Source organism: Synchiropus splendidus, chromosome 13 (genome assembly GCF_027744825.2).
Source record: "Synchiropus splendidus isolate RoL2022-P1 chromosome 13, RoL_Sspl_1.0, whole genome shotgun sequence".
Taxonomy (NCBI): domain Eukaryota; kingdom Metazoa; phylum Chordata; class Actinopteri; order Syngnathiformes; family Callionymidae; genus Synchiropus; species Synchiropus splendidus.
Genome location: NC_071346.1, coordinates 9,134,916 through 9,149,118, shown reverse-complemented (window position 1 = coordinate 9,149,118; position 14,203 = coordinate 9,134,916). Strand labels below are relative to the sequence as shown.

The 14,203-nt window shown below is 43.0% G+C and overlaps 1 protein-coding gene across 12 annotated transcripts in view; it reads right to left on the bottom strand.

The window, feature by feature from the left end:
- LOC128769813 (zinc finger protein 521-like) overlaps window positions 1-14,203 on the bottom strand; it is a 109,432-nt gene that overhangs the window by 63,524 nt on the left and 31,705 nt on the right. The gene's annotated exons all lie outside the window — the stretch shown is intronic.

The window sequence follows — 14,203 nt, the reverse complement described above, 5'->3', positions numbered from 1 at the left end:
ACAAGCAACAATACTTCTACTACAATGAAGCTCGCATGTGGCCGTGTAATGGCTTTTCCCACTGAGACTCAAAACACATTTTCTTTGACATTTAAAGCAAAGATTTCAGACACTGGACAAACATGGAGCAAGTACGAGGAGCATTAGAACAACTCTTGAACAGTCATGAGTGTGAATGTAAAGTGCAGACGCTAAAGAGGAAGTAACCAGAGACCAAATAAGGTTGAAGGTGTGAAAAAGTATTGAGGACAAACAATTTCACTGGTTTACTGTGCTGTTTTCTGTAGACACTGAGTTCTATAAATAGAAACGGTTTTACAGGATTATGATCAGTGACTCATGACTTCCATTAGCAAACAATATGTTACATCACTCCCGCTTAATTATACTTTCATTTCGACAGTAGGATCCATCCACTTTGTAAAACTACCATTGTTACCATGCAATTTAGAAATGATTCTTCTCCCAGGAAACAGCCGGCAAGTCATGAAGCCCAACACCCTACTGTATTTTCCAACACATATTTTTCATCTTCATCTTTAGTTGTTTGACATTTTAAATGCTAATGTATGTTTCTACAACGGCAAATACATTTACTGTATTTAATATAAAAAAAATTACATAAAAAATTACAAATAATAACGTTGAGCATTTATGACTCAATATTTATTTTTAAAAATGTGAAATTTTCAAACTACACTGTATTACGACTTAATAAAATATATGTTTTTTCTATTTCTATATACTTTTTTTGGGGTTGCCATCATTCATTTACCCCTACATCAGCATCCCATGTTAAATATATTAATATCTCAAAATGATATCTCACAATAAAAGAAAGGCCCAAGTGGCAAAGGAAGTTGCTGCTATTATTAGGTGCTGCTTATTGTCCCATAAAAAGATTTGACAGAGGATCGTATCATGGAGTGACACTCAGGGCTGAACCAGGCGATAATGAGGTTAGAGGTGTTGGCAAAGCAAATAAAATGAGGAGGGTGAGTGGAGGAGGAGGAGGAGGAGGAAGACAGGAAGAGGAAGACAGAAGAATGGCTGACCATATGATTCAAGGACAAGCAGGTGCAGAAACTGACCAGGGAACACAAGTCAACCGACTATACGGCTCCCACGCGTATGACCATTACGCTAATGTCTCCCTGTGTAGTTGGCTTATCTGCTGACATTCCGCTCCAGTGTTGCTTTTGCGCAGGCATAAGAATAGAAAACACTGGACAACACTTTCCGAAAGTTCAAAAGGTTACAGACCATTTCTTCCCTCTGCTGAGTGCTGCGAACTTCCTTACCTAACTAAAACAAGAAAAAAAGTATGTCAAAAGGCAAAAGCGCGGATTGGAAAAACAAGAGGAAACGGCAGAGATTTATGGAGGGGACTAAGGAAAAGCACGAGCTCTTTCCAGGATCCTGTACTCTCCTTCAGCTGACAAATCTCTCTCTCTCTCTCTCTCTTGTTTTTGTGGGAGATCTGCCCTTTGTCAGGATATGATGCCCTCTCTGAGCACTTACCCCCATCAGGGCCTATCTTCAGGAAACAGATGGGGTCGGAGGCCATTCCCTTGCCCCTCCACACTGCTGAAAGCGGCACATTGAGAACCCACCTCCACACCGAGGCCCTCCCGAAAAACCTCCTAAAGCTGGCAGGGCGCCCACTCTGCGCGCAAACACGCTAGAAAATAAACAAGAAACCCTATCCGGATTTACTTGCATGATCATTTCTCTCCTTCTCTCGTAAGGTTTGAGGGAGGATGGGTGACTCAGTGCAGTGCCCTCCTCCACAGAGGGGGCGGATCTGCCCTCTCTTACACTGCCTTGCAGGGTGTAGTAGAAGAAGACAGTGCAAGAAGAATGACCCCAGCCAATGCCTTGCAGTCAAACATATTGGCTTTGAGACAATAGTATAAAACAAACAAATAAATGGGCCTGTACACAAGGCTAAATGAAATTCTGCTTTATTAAATGAGGGAGGATTTGCCTTGAGACATGAGCAGGCTGTCAAAACAATCCCTCACTTTTTTCCCTGCTTAATTGATGCATAGTATTTTTACTCGACTGTGGCTAGTACGTTTTTACGCAGGAATCTATGCTACCATAGAAATGTTCAAGAAAATATTAGTGCTGTCAATAGATGAAAATTTTAATCTCAATTAATCGCACCAAAGCTGAGTTAACTCACAATTAATGGCAAATTAATCACACATTTTGCATCTGTTTTAATGTAATTTAAAGGGAGATTTTCTCAACACACAAGTGGGCAATAATGCTTTCTTCATGTCAACATTTGTTTACTACAACAGCTCAACATAACAGATGCTGTCAAGAACGTTCTTTAGAATCACCTCAGAGGCACTGAAGAGGCTGAAAAACATGGTTCAAGGATGACACCTTGTGTTGATAAAATCTTCCTCTAAGTTTTATTTAGAACATATATACAAAATGTGTGACTAATTTGCCATTAACAGTTGAGTTAACTCTTTGGTGCGATTAATTGAGATTAAAATTTCGATCTATCGGTATAAAACTAACATTTTTTCTAATATTCAATATTGTATTTATAATGTTTATGCCTATGTTTATGATGGTTGGTTGCAAATTTTTTATGAAATGTTGATGATGCAAGTTAAATGTTTTCTAATTTTATTATTTTTTTGTTTATTTGTTTTGGCGTGTCTGACCACTGTGTTTGTATTTAGCAAGAGAGGAGGCAAACTGACATTTTTTCAAATTATTTTCTTATTTTTTTTAATGGTAAATAATAAACTCATAAGGAACTAACATTTCGCATAATTACCCTACTAAAGTGTAATAGCACTTTAATTATTATTTAATTTTTTTATTTCCACATACATTTTTTGTTCTGGGTTCGTAGCCAGTCAAGACTGTAAAATGTCACGTCAGGTCACCACCCTGCCTCATGTCGAGTTGATTTTGGTGAGTTTGAAGGAACCTAAAAATAATCCCACACTTTCATAACTGCATATTGCGGGCTCTTTTCCCACCCAGCGAGACTCTAGTGGCTTTGTTTTAGTTGCACAGATACAAAATCTGCCCACTGCACACCCACTCACAAAAACAGGGGGGAAAAAAAAAGCATTTTACACTCATTCATGTGCTCATAGACTTCGCAGACACAAGTGCAATGGCCAAAACAAGTGTGTGAACAACTGTGGATGAAAGAGCAATCTTCCACTGAGGACCTCGAGAGGAAACAGAGAGAGACTTGTTTTTTTCCTCCTTCACCCAGACAAGAAATACCCAGGCCTCAGCCGCAGCCTGAGTAAATAAAAGAACGGGCCTTACTTCCCTGTCTCTCGGGCCGGGGGCCTGTGCACGCCAGCGCTCTCTGTGCTGCTGCCAAAGGGGATGCTGGGGCCTGAAAAACTACACCCTGCAGCTGAAGGGCTGTCTTTGTTGGGCTGCCAAGGCCTTCCTGAGCATCCTCAAGCCAACAGCCTGTCACGTCCTGGGAGGAAGACCTCCATCTTAAGGCCTGTCCCTCTCAGGGAGTTGTGTCCCCAACCCCTCCCTCTTCCTCCTTTTAAATGTCTCCTATATGGAACAAAACAACTGTGCCAGCCCTCCTCGGGGAGAATCTTGGTCTAAAACATGTCAGACCTTCATGCTAGTAGTGTACACACTCAGCTCTTCAGTAGTTCACGTACACTTCAAGTTTCTGGCTTCCTACTTAAACAGTTCCTGAAAGTCTAACCTTTGCAAAGTTCCTCCGACTTTCTCAACATCTGTTTGCTGAGTAAACACTTTCTAAGACGACCACTAAAGCTGCGAATAGGTCAGATTGCTATTTATACACCGAGCTGCATGCTTTCTCCAGCCTCAAACGTCTTAATTTAACACACTGCATTTGTGTTGGAGCGTAAATGTGTACCCACTACTAACTAACAGAGGGGCAGAGGGGCCAGCTAAAACCCACCAAACCTCTGATATTATACCAGACATGACAGTTAGTGTCATTTGGAGTCCGCACTAGTGTGAACAGAAAGCGGTCAGCACACATGAACTTGATGCAGAAAGCCACATTGCTTTCCAACGCGAGGTTCCAAAACCTGCTGAACCCTTTCATGGAGCCGGTTTTGGGAATAACTCGCAACAGTTGCCTGGACCGTCCTGGATGCTGTTCAAGATGGCTTATCGTCGCCTCACAGCAACAGAGTACATCTTGCCGCAGCAGGATTCCCAACTCTTATCTAGGTCCAGGACTTTATCTTATCAGAAAAGTGCTTTGCTATCAGTCATCTGCCACTTCTATAGCACGCGCCACTTTGTTCAAAAGCCATCCCCGAGAAGCCAAGAGATGACCAGGCTTTCAGGCGCGAAACCTTATCTTCCATTCCGCTGTAGCAGAGATTTATGAGTGCTGGTTGTCATAAGAGATATGTTTGTGTATTTGTATTTGTGGCACATGAGGGAACAGGGATTCGACGAATAAACAAAAAGCTGACAACTTGTCTGATCTAACACTTTGACCTCGCTTCATATTCACACATCTCTCTGCATTTACTGGAGGAAGTTTCCCAGGAGGCGACAAGCGTCATCTTAATGCTTTACCTGTTCTGACGCCTAAATAACAACGCGCGTCTGCACAACAACTATTATGTGCTGCCGTGTTTGTGACACAATCGCTTAACATCAAATAGGCAGTCAGGAGACGGGATTTTTTTTTCTGTGTGCGGAAATGAAGCGCTGAGGCAGTGTCGCCATGTAAAAAAGTCGCCCAGAAAGTGAGCTTCAGATCCGATTCAATAGACTGTTCAGAGCAGGCTCTACTCCAAGGGGCTCACAGATGACATAGCTCCTCCTGTAATGTAAAATGTGAACCTCCATTTTCAGCTGTTAAAAACATATTTATTTATTTTTCTGAAATTTTGGTCACACTTCAGATTTAATAACCTAAATAAAGAACTTATTCGTACGTGTATTTGCAGCATATTATCCAGTAAATAATCATTATAAAGAAGTGAAACCACCGAAAGTTTACCCAAAACAGCACCATACTTACAGAGTAATAAACATAAATACATAAGTAATTAATTTATTAATAGTTTATGTGTTGTCCCCTAATCTTTAGTGTTACTGAAATGGTTACAACTAGGAATGGTTCAACATTGAGTTTTTAGAGATTAAATAGTTACGTAAATCCAGTCACTTCAGCATAGCTTTATATTTCTCAGCTATAAACTGTTTTTTTTTGTTTTCTTAAACATGATCAACTGTCTCATTTACTGAAGCAGAGGTGGGTAATTGAATTTCCCCAGGGGCCACATTATATCCCGGATCTGTTGTGAGATTTTGCATTCACTATTTATAAAAGAAGAACTCAGTAGACGTTTCCAGGCTGGGTTTCACAAAATATAAGCATTTGCTAAGTGTCAGTTGAAGCGGGTCGGACTGTAACACCTACGAAGATTGAGGATCTCTGGACAGTAAATATAGTTTAAAGAAAATGTAAGCATCATAGCACAAAAATACAAACAGAGCTACAAAAAAAATAAAGATATAAAAAGATAAATTGATTTCAAATATAAGTAAGAACACAAAAACACAAACAACAGCTCCGGATATCAGATACTAGATGTGCTGCCGTGGTCCATTTCTCATGATCCGAATGGAGCCTGCTCTGGGCCAATTATAAACAGATGACGTGTCACACTCGGCCCACAAGCCGTAATTTAAATCACTGTTTTCAATCATTATAAACTGAGCTATTGGAATCTAATGGGGGAGGCTGAATTGTACGGACTTGACTGCGCAACATGTTTGCTTCTGATGAGCGTTTACCAACATACACAAGTCGTACTCGCGAGGCCATAAATGCAGAACAAATCCCAGCCTATGTGATGGAAGCCATAAAACTTAATAGCCTTGCCTGCAAACTTGCCGCTTCTCCACCTTTTTACTCCCTTTCCTTAGCAAACACAATATGTTTTTACACATCGCTGAGAAATGTCAGGTCCCTCTCGCCCCAGCAGCAGATCAATCAAACCCACCACCGTACAGGACTGGAGAGTGTGAGACAACTGGAGGAACACGGTCGCTATCTTTTACAGGAGGAAGAAACCACGGCAGAACAGAACACCAACAGGGAAAGTACCAATGCACACGGACAAAGAGCTGGAACATCAAGTGTCGTTGTGTCTGGGTGTCCATTATGGAGGCTCTGTCTCTCAACCATGGGGAAGCGGCAAAGTGTCAACTACTTTGTCCACATTACCCTCGTCCCCCAGCTCAGACAGGAGCACTTGGTCACTGTCCCAGAAATCACGGCACCCCAGTGGCACCCCAGGAAAGTTAGACAAATGGAGGGCCGGCGAAAGAAAAGTAGGACGGCCAGTCATCCTTTACTAGGCCTTTTATTTTTTTCTTCCCATGAGCTATTACATGTGACAGAGAAGGATCCATGTGACGGATCTGCAAACAAGCCAGAGTTCTTCCTCGAGTTTCCCCGCTAAATGAGCGTTTAAAGTCAGCGTTTGAAGTCGTGGAAGCGTGCCAGAGATTCTGTCAGAGTTCTGCAGAGGTCACAGAGGTCAGCACCGCACTTTTTACATCACATTGATTTGAATAAAACACTGATAAAAGGCTTAGATATCCGTTTCTGCGGCAGGAAACGGCTGTTTGATATGGTTATTTATGCAACTTTATTTCAACCTTTTGTTTCTTTTTTAGAACGCATCAGATGATTAAATATTTCAGTGAGATTGAAGTGTTTCAAATGCTGGGTTGTTTACCAGTTGTGTGGGTTGTTGGTGTGATGTCCCCCACCGCTGAGCGTCTGGTGGCTCGGACTGTGAACCCCTTTAGGTAGAGGAAAGCACAAACAGGAAGGAGTCACTTCCCCAGGTCTTGGCTGCACCGGTGACCACAGTGCGCCTCCCAAGAGGAGAGAGGAGGACGACAATCTGTCCCTCAGCGTGACCCCTCACCACCTGCCTCACTCCTAGAGGGGGGGAGGGAGTGGGCCGGGATTCAATAGGAAGTATATAGGAAGGAGTATTTTTGTGTTTCAGCTCGTTCTCTTGGTGGAAATTAAAACGTAATTTCTCATCACCACCGAAAACGCAGATTTGTCTTTGGATCACTGGGCATCCACCACCATCTAAGAAACCCAAATGAACCGCAGTCTGTCGAGTTATAAAACAAATTGATCAATGGTATTATTTTTGACTTCTTAAGACCAGCGTTTCACAGAGGTTTTTAATTCCTGCTACAAATGATTCTCTTTCAAACAAGGCTTTGAAATGTTTCACAGGATCTGAAGATTCTAGCTTCGTACAAGAGCTGAAAATGAGAAAAAGATGAACAGAAAAAATGGAAATGGAAGGCTGGAATAGAGATTTATGACGTTATATACATCGCCTTATTATATCACACAAACACACTTCATAGTTATGCTATTTAAGTCGAAAAAAGCTCCTTGAATTAGACTATAAATGGAAAGATAGATGATAGATGATATTTAATTTATATAAAAAAGTGTTATATACTATAAATAAAAGAGATGTTGTCAACTTTTTTCAGAAGTATTTCCTTAAATAACTTCCCGCAATGTAATTATTCCTTTTACCCAGACTGAAGAGAAATTCTACAAACTTTTTTCATCACCTACTTTCAAACATATTTCTGAGTCTCATAACTAAAGTGTCACCATGCCATAGTCGGACTTTTATTCTCATTAAATGAGTTGAAGAATGAATCATTTTATCTTCATGATTTTTTATTGCTAGTATTTGTCATGTGATGTTTAATCCCACTTATTATCTACACATGACTCAAGTTTATACCTAATTTATTCATCACCATTATGAGTTATCTGGACTCATTTTTCTTCATTTAAAAATACTCTATTACCATTTTGATCATTTGTGACCAATTGCATTTTAATAATAAAAACTAAACCATTATTTGTTCATGCACTATTTTTTTATACAACTGCCACTTCACCTTGCATCTCCAAAATATTATTTATAATATAATATTTGTCACTCATGACTTTACTGAATAATTTTATGCTCTTGAAAAACACATTTGATAGCTGTCTTATTTTAACACTGCAGGACAGATAAACCCAGCCACTTGACACTGAGCTCCACCTCCTCGGTCTAGACTCTACACGGAAGGTCAGCAGTATAAGACGGGCTCTAAAGGGGCCGTTTGGTTCACAGCGGCGTGACCTGTGATCTTTTGCTCCCCTGATTAAAATACCGGGGCTCCATTTGATATCGCATCAGCGGCATCCCGGCTTGTCAGTGTTAAAACAACCTGAGACAGGAGGGAGAAGAAAACATGCATCTGAGCGCGAGGAGCGGGTGGGGAAGAAAAACAAGCATCAACTCAAGCAAGACCATGTATTTTCACGCATCCCTGTCTTAAATGTCAAGATTTCTTAACCCTCAGTGACTGCGGCGCTGACACTTCTCCAAGGTTCAACAAAAACCGCATTCATTAATAATTAGCCGAGTTGCGAGGACAGAGAGAGAGTGAGACCCGGGAATGAAGGCGGGAGAAAGACAGCTCAAACTTCTCTCCGCTCTTCGGAGATTTTGCTACAAGTTTTCCCCCTTTCTTCTTGTTTTTCCCATTGTATTGGCCAGAGTCCCGCAGGCGGCCGACGAACCAGCGATTCAGACGTCGCATCAGCCGTACAACTCCCCCTCTCCTTAATCATGGCTCTAATACCCTCCAGATGAATAAACATCTTCATCCCCTCTCTGCTGCAGCCAGAAGGCTCCTCAGCTCTCAAATCCAAGACAGAGAAAGGCAGAGAAGTCGACGAAGGCAAAGCAAGACAGATGGATGGGTGGATCAATGTTGAAGTAAACCAACAGCAAAGTAACAAAGCTGTGGCAAGATTCTCCCAATAATTTGTCTGATCTCATTCCCTCATCCTCATTATTTTCCCTTCTCTTCCTAAAGAAATTCTTAGGCGCACGCTGTGACTTCTTCTTGTTCGTGAAGTGGGAGGTTTTACAAAGCGGTGTTCAACCTTGTCACCTCAGAATGTGTCCACAGACTCCACAGGAAGGGGGAGGAGGCAGGAGGTGGTGGGGAGTGTGTGTGCGTGTGTGATGGTGATGTGTGTATGTGAGGGGGTTGTGGGTCTCTAGAGGATGGGCTAGGCCCCCGACCAACACTTTCCTGGCCCAGGAACGTGCCAGAATACTCATGACATGTGTGTACAGTATGTGAGCACAAATGGCAGACAGATTTAGGGGTTTGCTTTGTTTCGCCTTCTATTGTCTATCTGACGGTATCTCAGCAGCTCATCAGCGAGCTTTAATGCGACTGAATATTAGGAAAACACACACATAGGCGCTGGTGTGTGAGTCAGTTCCTTCTGTGCCCTCACCCTCATCTTCATTTGCAGAACAGGGCTGGAATATAAAGCCTCAACACAACGAGACAAATGACTACAGGGCATTTTACTTATTCATCCATCACTTCACATTGATTTATTCCTGTTTATCTATTTATTAGCTAAAAAAAAAAAAATCTTTGGTTTGTTTTGCCAAAAAGTTTGCGAGCCGACTGACTTCATTGAAAACTTTCAGGGTTATGGCAGAATCCCAGTTCATACACCTCTCACTTTTACAGCGATTATGCTCATCTGCTTCCAGAAGAAGAGCTCTGTGCCGGCTGAATTACAAACTTGCCTCGCCATTTCCGTCTCTCACGCGTCTCCGACTGTCAAATCAACTAGAGCGAATGAAACAAGGACAGTCATCTGGAAATGTATCCTACAATTTCTTCAGTGAGTTCCACCCACATTTCCAGCCGCTGACCAAAACCTGAGGCCTGTGGGCCAGATATGGGCCGCAAACTAACTATACAGAGGTCCATAAAGTCTCTTTCCCATTGAACAAATGGATTATGAAAGCAAAATCAGAGACAGCTCCGGTCCGATTTATCGGCACCGATATGGGCATTTATGACATCATCATCGTCGGTTGACAAATATAGGTTGATTATTATTTATTTATTTTAATGAGATGCAATTTATATTTCTATGTGATCAGAAATGTAATTATGTTTTAAAATTTTATATCACAATTTAAAAGTCACTGCGACGAATTGACACTGAGCTCACGCTAACAAGAGGCTAACAAACGAATGCGAACTGGAGCTAGAGTTTTGCACCCCCCAGAATGTACTTTAAGACTAATAAATACAGCAGATGGCTTGTTTTAAACACAAGCCACTTGCATTTATCTAAAAATAAGAAACACTATATTACAGTTACTTTCCATATTGCCTTTCTTTATCAATGAAGATGTACAATGTTCTTCAAAACACTGCATTTATTTCATGATATTTTCAGATTTTATCACCGTTTTTACCTTTATTTTGCATTTGAAATATCTTAAAGAGCAATGACCTTAACGGAACAGCAGGTAGCAGTAGCATCATGGAACTCTCTTGCACACAGCGAGGAAAATATGACCAGTCTATCCGAATTGTAGAGCAACCCAAAGACTGTTGGGTGCCACTCATGTTCATACCTAAAGACAGCAGAGAGTAACCTATTAACCCTGACCTGCATTTGAAAACTGAAGAAAACTTCTTTGTTCTTTCAGCGAACTTCTCCAGGTTCCTAAGGTGATCGTCACCTCAGTAGCTGTTTATCGAACGAGGGAGGAGATGGCGGATATAATCCAGACAGCCATGCGTACAGTGCAGTCACAGAGGTGATGCAAAGTCTCCTGGGTAATTTGCTAAACATGAACCACAGAACCTGAGCGCCATGCTAAGCTCAGGTTAGTCGGCTGAGTCTCTAGGGGGTCGGGGGTACAGTGGGAGGGCTTCAGGTGAAGGGACACACCGACCACCAGCCGATACGCTTCTCTTCAACCAGAAGGTTCAACCTTCTTTGCATCAATTACAGGTGAAAGTGTGAGATGCTTGAGCGGGTTCTATTTTGACTGATTCACAGATTAGACGCCGCAAACAACATCCCGGAGCCTTTCACATGTCACTTCAACAAGAAGTCTTGATTAAGATTCGACAGACGCAACATCTCGCATGCACACGATCTGCTTCTCTGGGCCTCAGATAACCTTTATCCTATAGGGTTTAATTAATGTCAGCCAGTCTACGCCGCCTTTCAGAAGGAAACGACTCTGCCCTCATGAAGCCCAAATCCCTCTGTTTCACTGGAGAGGCTGGCTGCCTTGTTTATCCCGACTACAGGTACTAGTCCCCATTAAGGCCTGCACTTGTTACAGGGAAAAGGTTGAATTATTTACCAACAGTGTAGGCGGGGAAGGTACGGGGGAGAGAAGCTGAATTTTTGAGGTTATGAACAGAGATTAATGATCCATGGACTAGGTGCTGATTACCAAGGAAAAGGGCATTTGGCACGTCTGAGGTGGTATAGGAGTCTATAAAATGAAAGAGGTGTGTTTTAACAGTGATTTTTTTTCGATCTTGACTGTGTAAACAGGCGGCTATGTTTTGTTAAAAGGATTCCGAGGGTGCTGGCGTGCTCTCTTCACTCGGGGCAAACTGTCTACACTCGCCCTGCATCTCAGCCCCTCTGCACAATACAACAAAACATACACAAAACAAAAGGGAGCACAGAGGGGGAGAACAGAGAGACAGACGAAACAATAAACTCAACGACAAGTGACAGAGTTTGACTTTGTGTACTGGTTGTGTGTGTGTGTGTGTGTTGCGCTGAAGGCGAATGGAGAGAAGTGGGAGATGAAGACAAATGCAGCGAGGGAGAGAGACAGAGGGCGGCGGAGAAAACGAAAGACAGAGGGAGAAATCAAATTTGCAAGAATATAACAAAAAGCTGTATCTCCGACAAAAGAGAACACACAGGGGTATTTGTCTAGCTGTCTGCACCAGCAGGATCCTCTGAAAGTTTATTAAACTCGAACCCTTCAAGAGGAGGCAGAGAGTAGTAAACTATACTACAGGGGAGGGAAAAGAGAGGGATAGGGAGTTAGAGGGGGGATGAAGAAGAAAAAAAAATCTATCTTTTCAGCCTCTGTCTATCAGAAATTCTTTTATTTCAGCCATGCATTAAGTAACCTCCCCACTGAGTTCTGCTCCCCTTCCTGGTGTGGATAAAGCCGTCCCTCGGGGGAGCCGCTGGTAATTTCCAGCTTTGCCAGAAACTCAGGTATTAGAAAAGACCGCTCGGGGACCTGCCACAATATACCTTCACAATTTCATACGATCTGAAAAAGAGGGAGCTAGGCCAACCCCCACCCTGCGCCTAAAACCCCTCGAGGGTCCCCAGTTCAAATTTCTGAAGTGCAGACAACGGGCGTGCGTGTGGGGGAAGGGAGGGTGGTGGTGGTGGGGAACCCGTGGGACCGAGCACCAGCAATAGAAAATCCACTGCATAGAGAAGAAAAAAGCATTTCCTCTCTGGTCTGGCAGGAGTGCCTTTTTCCCCTGGCTCCCACCAGAGGCTTTTTACAAAACATGTGTTGCTGACATGTTGACAGATTGCTCAGTGAAGTGTTAGGCGCATGCACAAGGCTGGCCATTTAGGGGGACATAGCTTCCTACCCAACATCCTCTACCTGAGGCACCATGTTTTATACATCACCCCCCAAAGAAAAAAAGGAAACAATAAAAGGTAAGGGAGTCGCTTCCTTTGTGAGGAAGGCAAGAGTATCAGAGAGCACGGAGAGAGTCGGCGCTATAATGCTGCCTTAGCTGAACTGCAGCGGCGGGGAGGAGCAACGGAAGTGTAAATATGGATATGGGATAGTTGGAGGCAGAAGAGATATGAATAATGGCTGTGTGTTTACAGCAGGTGAGCTTGTCAAACCAATAAAGGAGAACTTAATAGTCTAGCAGCAAGGAAAACAAAGGGGCGACGGAATCTGATCAAAGGCCAGCTTCCCGGTCCAACTTCTGCTCCTATCAGGATATCGACAGCGCACGTCTTAATCGCCCTGCGGCTCCAAAAGTGCTGCCGTGGCAACAGGATGGAAATGGGGATCATAATGTATTCATGGTGCCGGCGACCTGGGGGCTGCGGAGCGTGCTCTCTGGGGACCGCACTTTACCCAGAGCCAGACGTGTCTGGGCAAAATCACTCCACACAAGACAGCAGCGGAATACTGAGGAGCCATGACAGAATGGAGGGAGGCGGAGAGGAGGAGGAAGAAGGGATGCAGCAGTCAGAGTCCAGGATGAAAATGGAAAATCATCGTGAAAACAAATACCCGTCTGGAGGCAACAACTAGCGATCAATACTTCATGCTAATGTATAACTGGAAACTTTAATAATATGTATTATACTTCAGAGTAATTCCAGCAGAGCAAATTGATTTTACATGTAAATCGGATCAGTTAATTATGAAGTTCAGCTCTAAATATTTCATTACAACGCTCCTTAATTTATGACACACAACCCCATTTAATGTCTTATCGGTGTCAAAGACGACATAAAGAGGCGCTTTAATCCGCCCGTGCTGGATTGAAGCTTCAAAACACAAAAGATCTGAGGCTTGACAAGGAACTAATGGGATGTGTTGTGCAGGAAGGAGCTTGCTGGGATGAGTAGCTCCACCTTGAGAAGCCTGACGCTGCTTGACCAGGTGGGTGGTTGGCTGGGAAATAAATTGCTGAGGAAATTGGTCCAGATTATCAGGGCCACAAAGAGACATGGACCTTTGGCTCTGGCCAAGGATGGATAAATGGTTAGTTGAGTAAATGAACAGAGGGATGGCGGAGTCGAAGATGGATGACTGTGCAGATGAATGATTTGGTCCAAGTGAACATCCAGTTGCTCCGTGCACACAGTTCCCACCACCTCCTCGGCAAAAGAAATCCTTCGCTAGAGACGCATGGTCTCATTTTGTCCGCCTCTTTTTCCTCAAACGCAGCTTAAGAAACCAACAAAAATGGCCGACACGTTTAAAAATACCTTGAGCGATGTTAGAGACACGCAAGGCAAATTCATATGCTGCATGCATTTTAAGCAAAGGTGTATGAAATTAAAATGGAGTGCTTTTGCCCTCGCGTGAGGAAATCATAACATTGGCCCCTTGGGGTGAGGCTTCAACCGCATTAAGTCTTCCAAAATGAGAGGATTCACCTGAAGACCGTGATGCCTCTTTCTGCACTAACTATCCTCCACACGTAGTACACCCTCCGGCATTCAACCTAAGGCCACAGACAACTCCCCTCGCCGCCTTTCCCACTTCCCTTT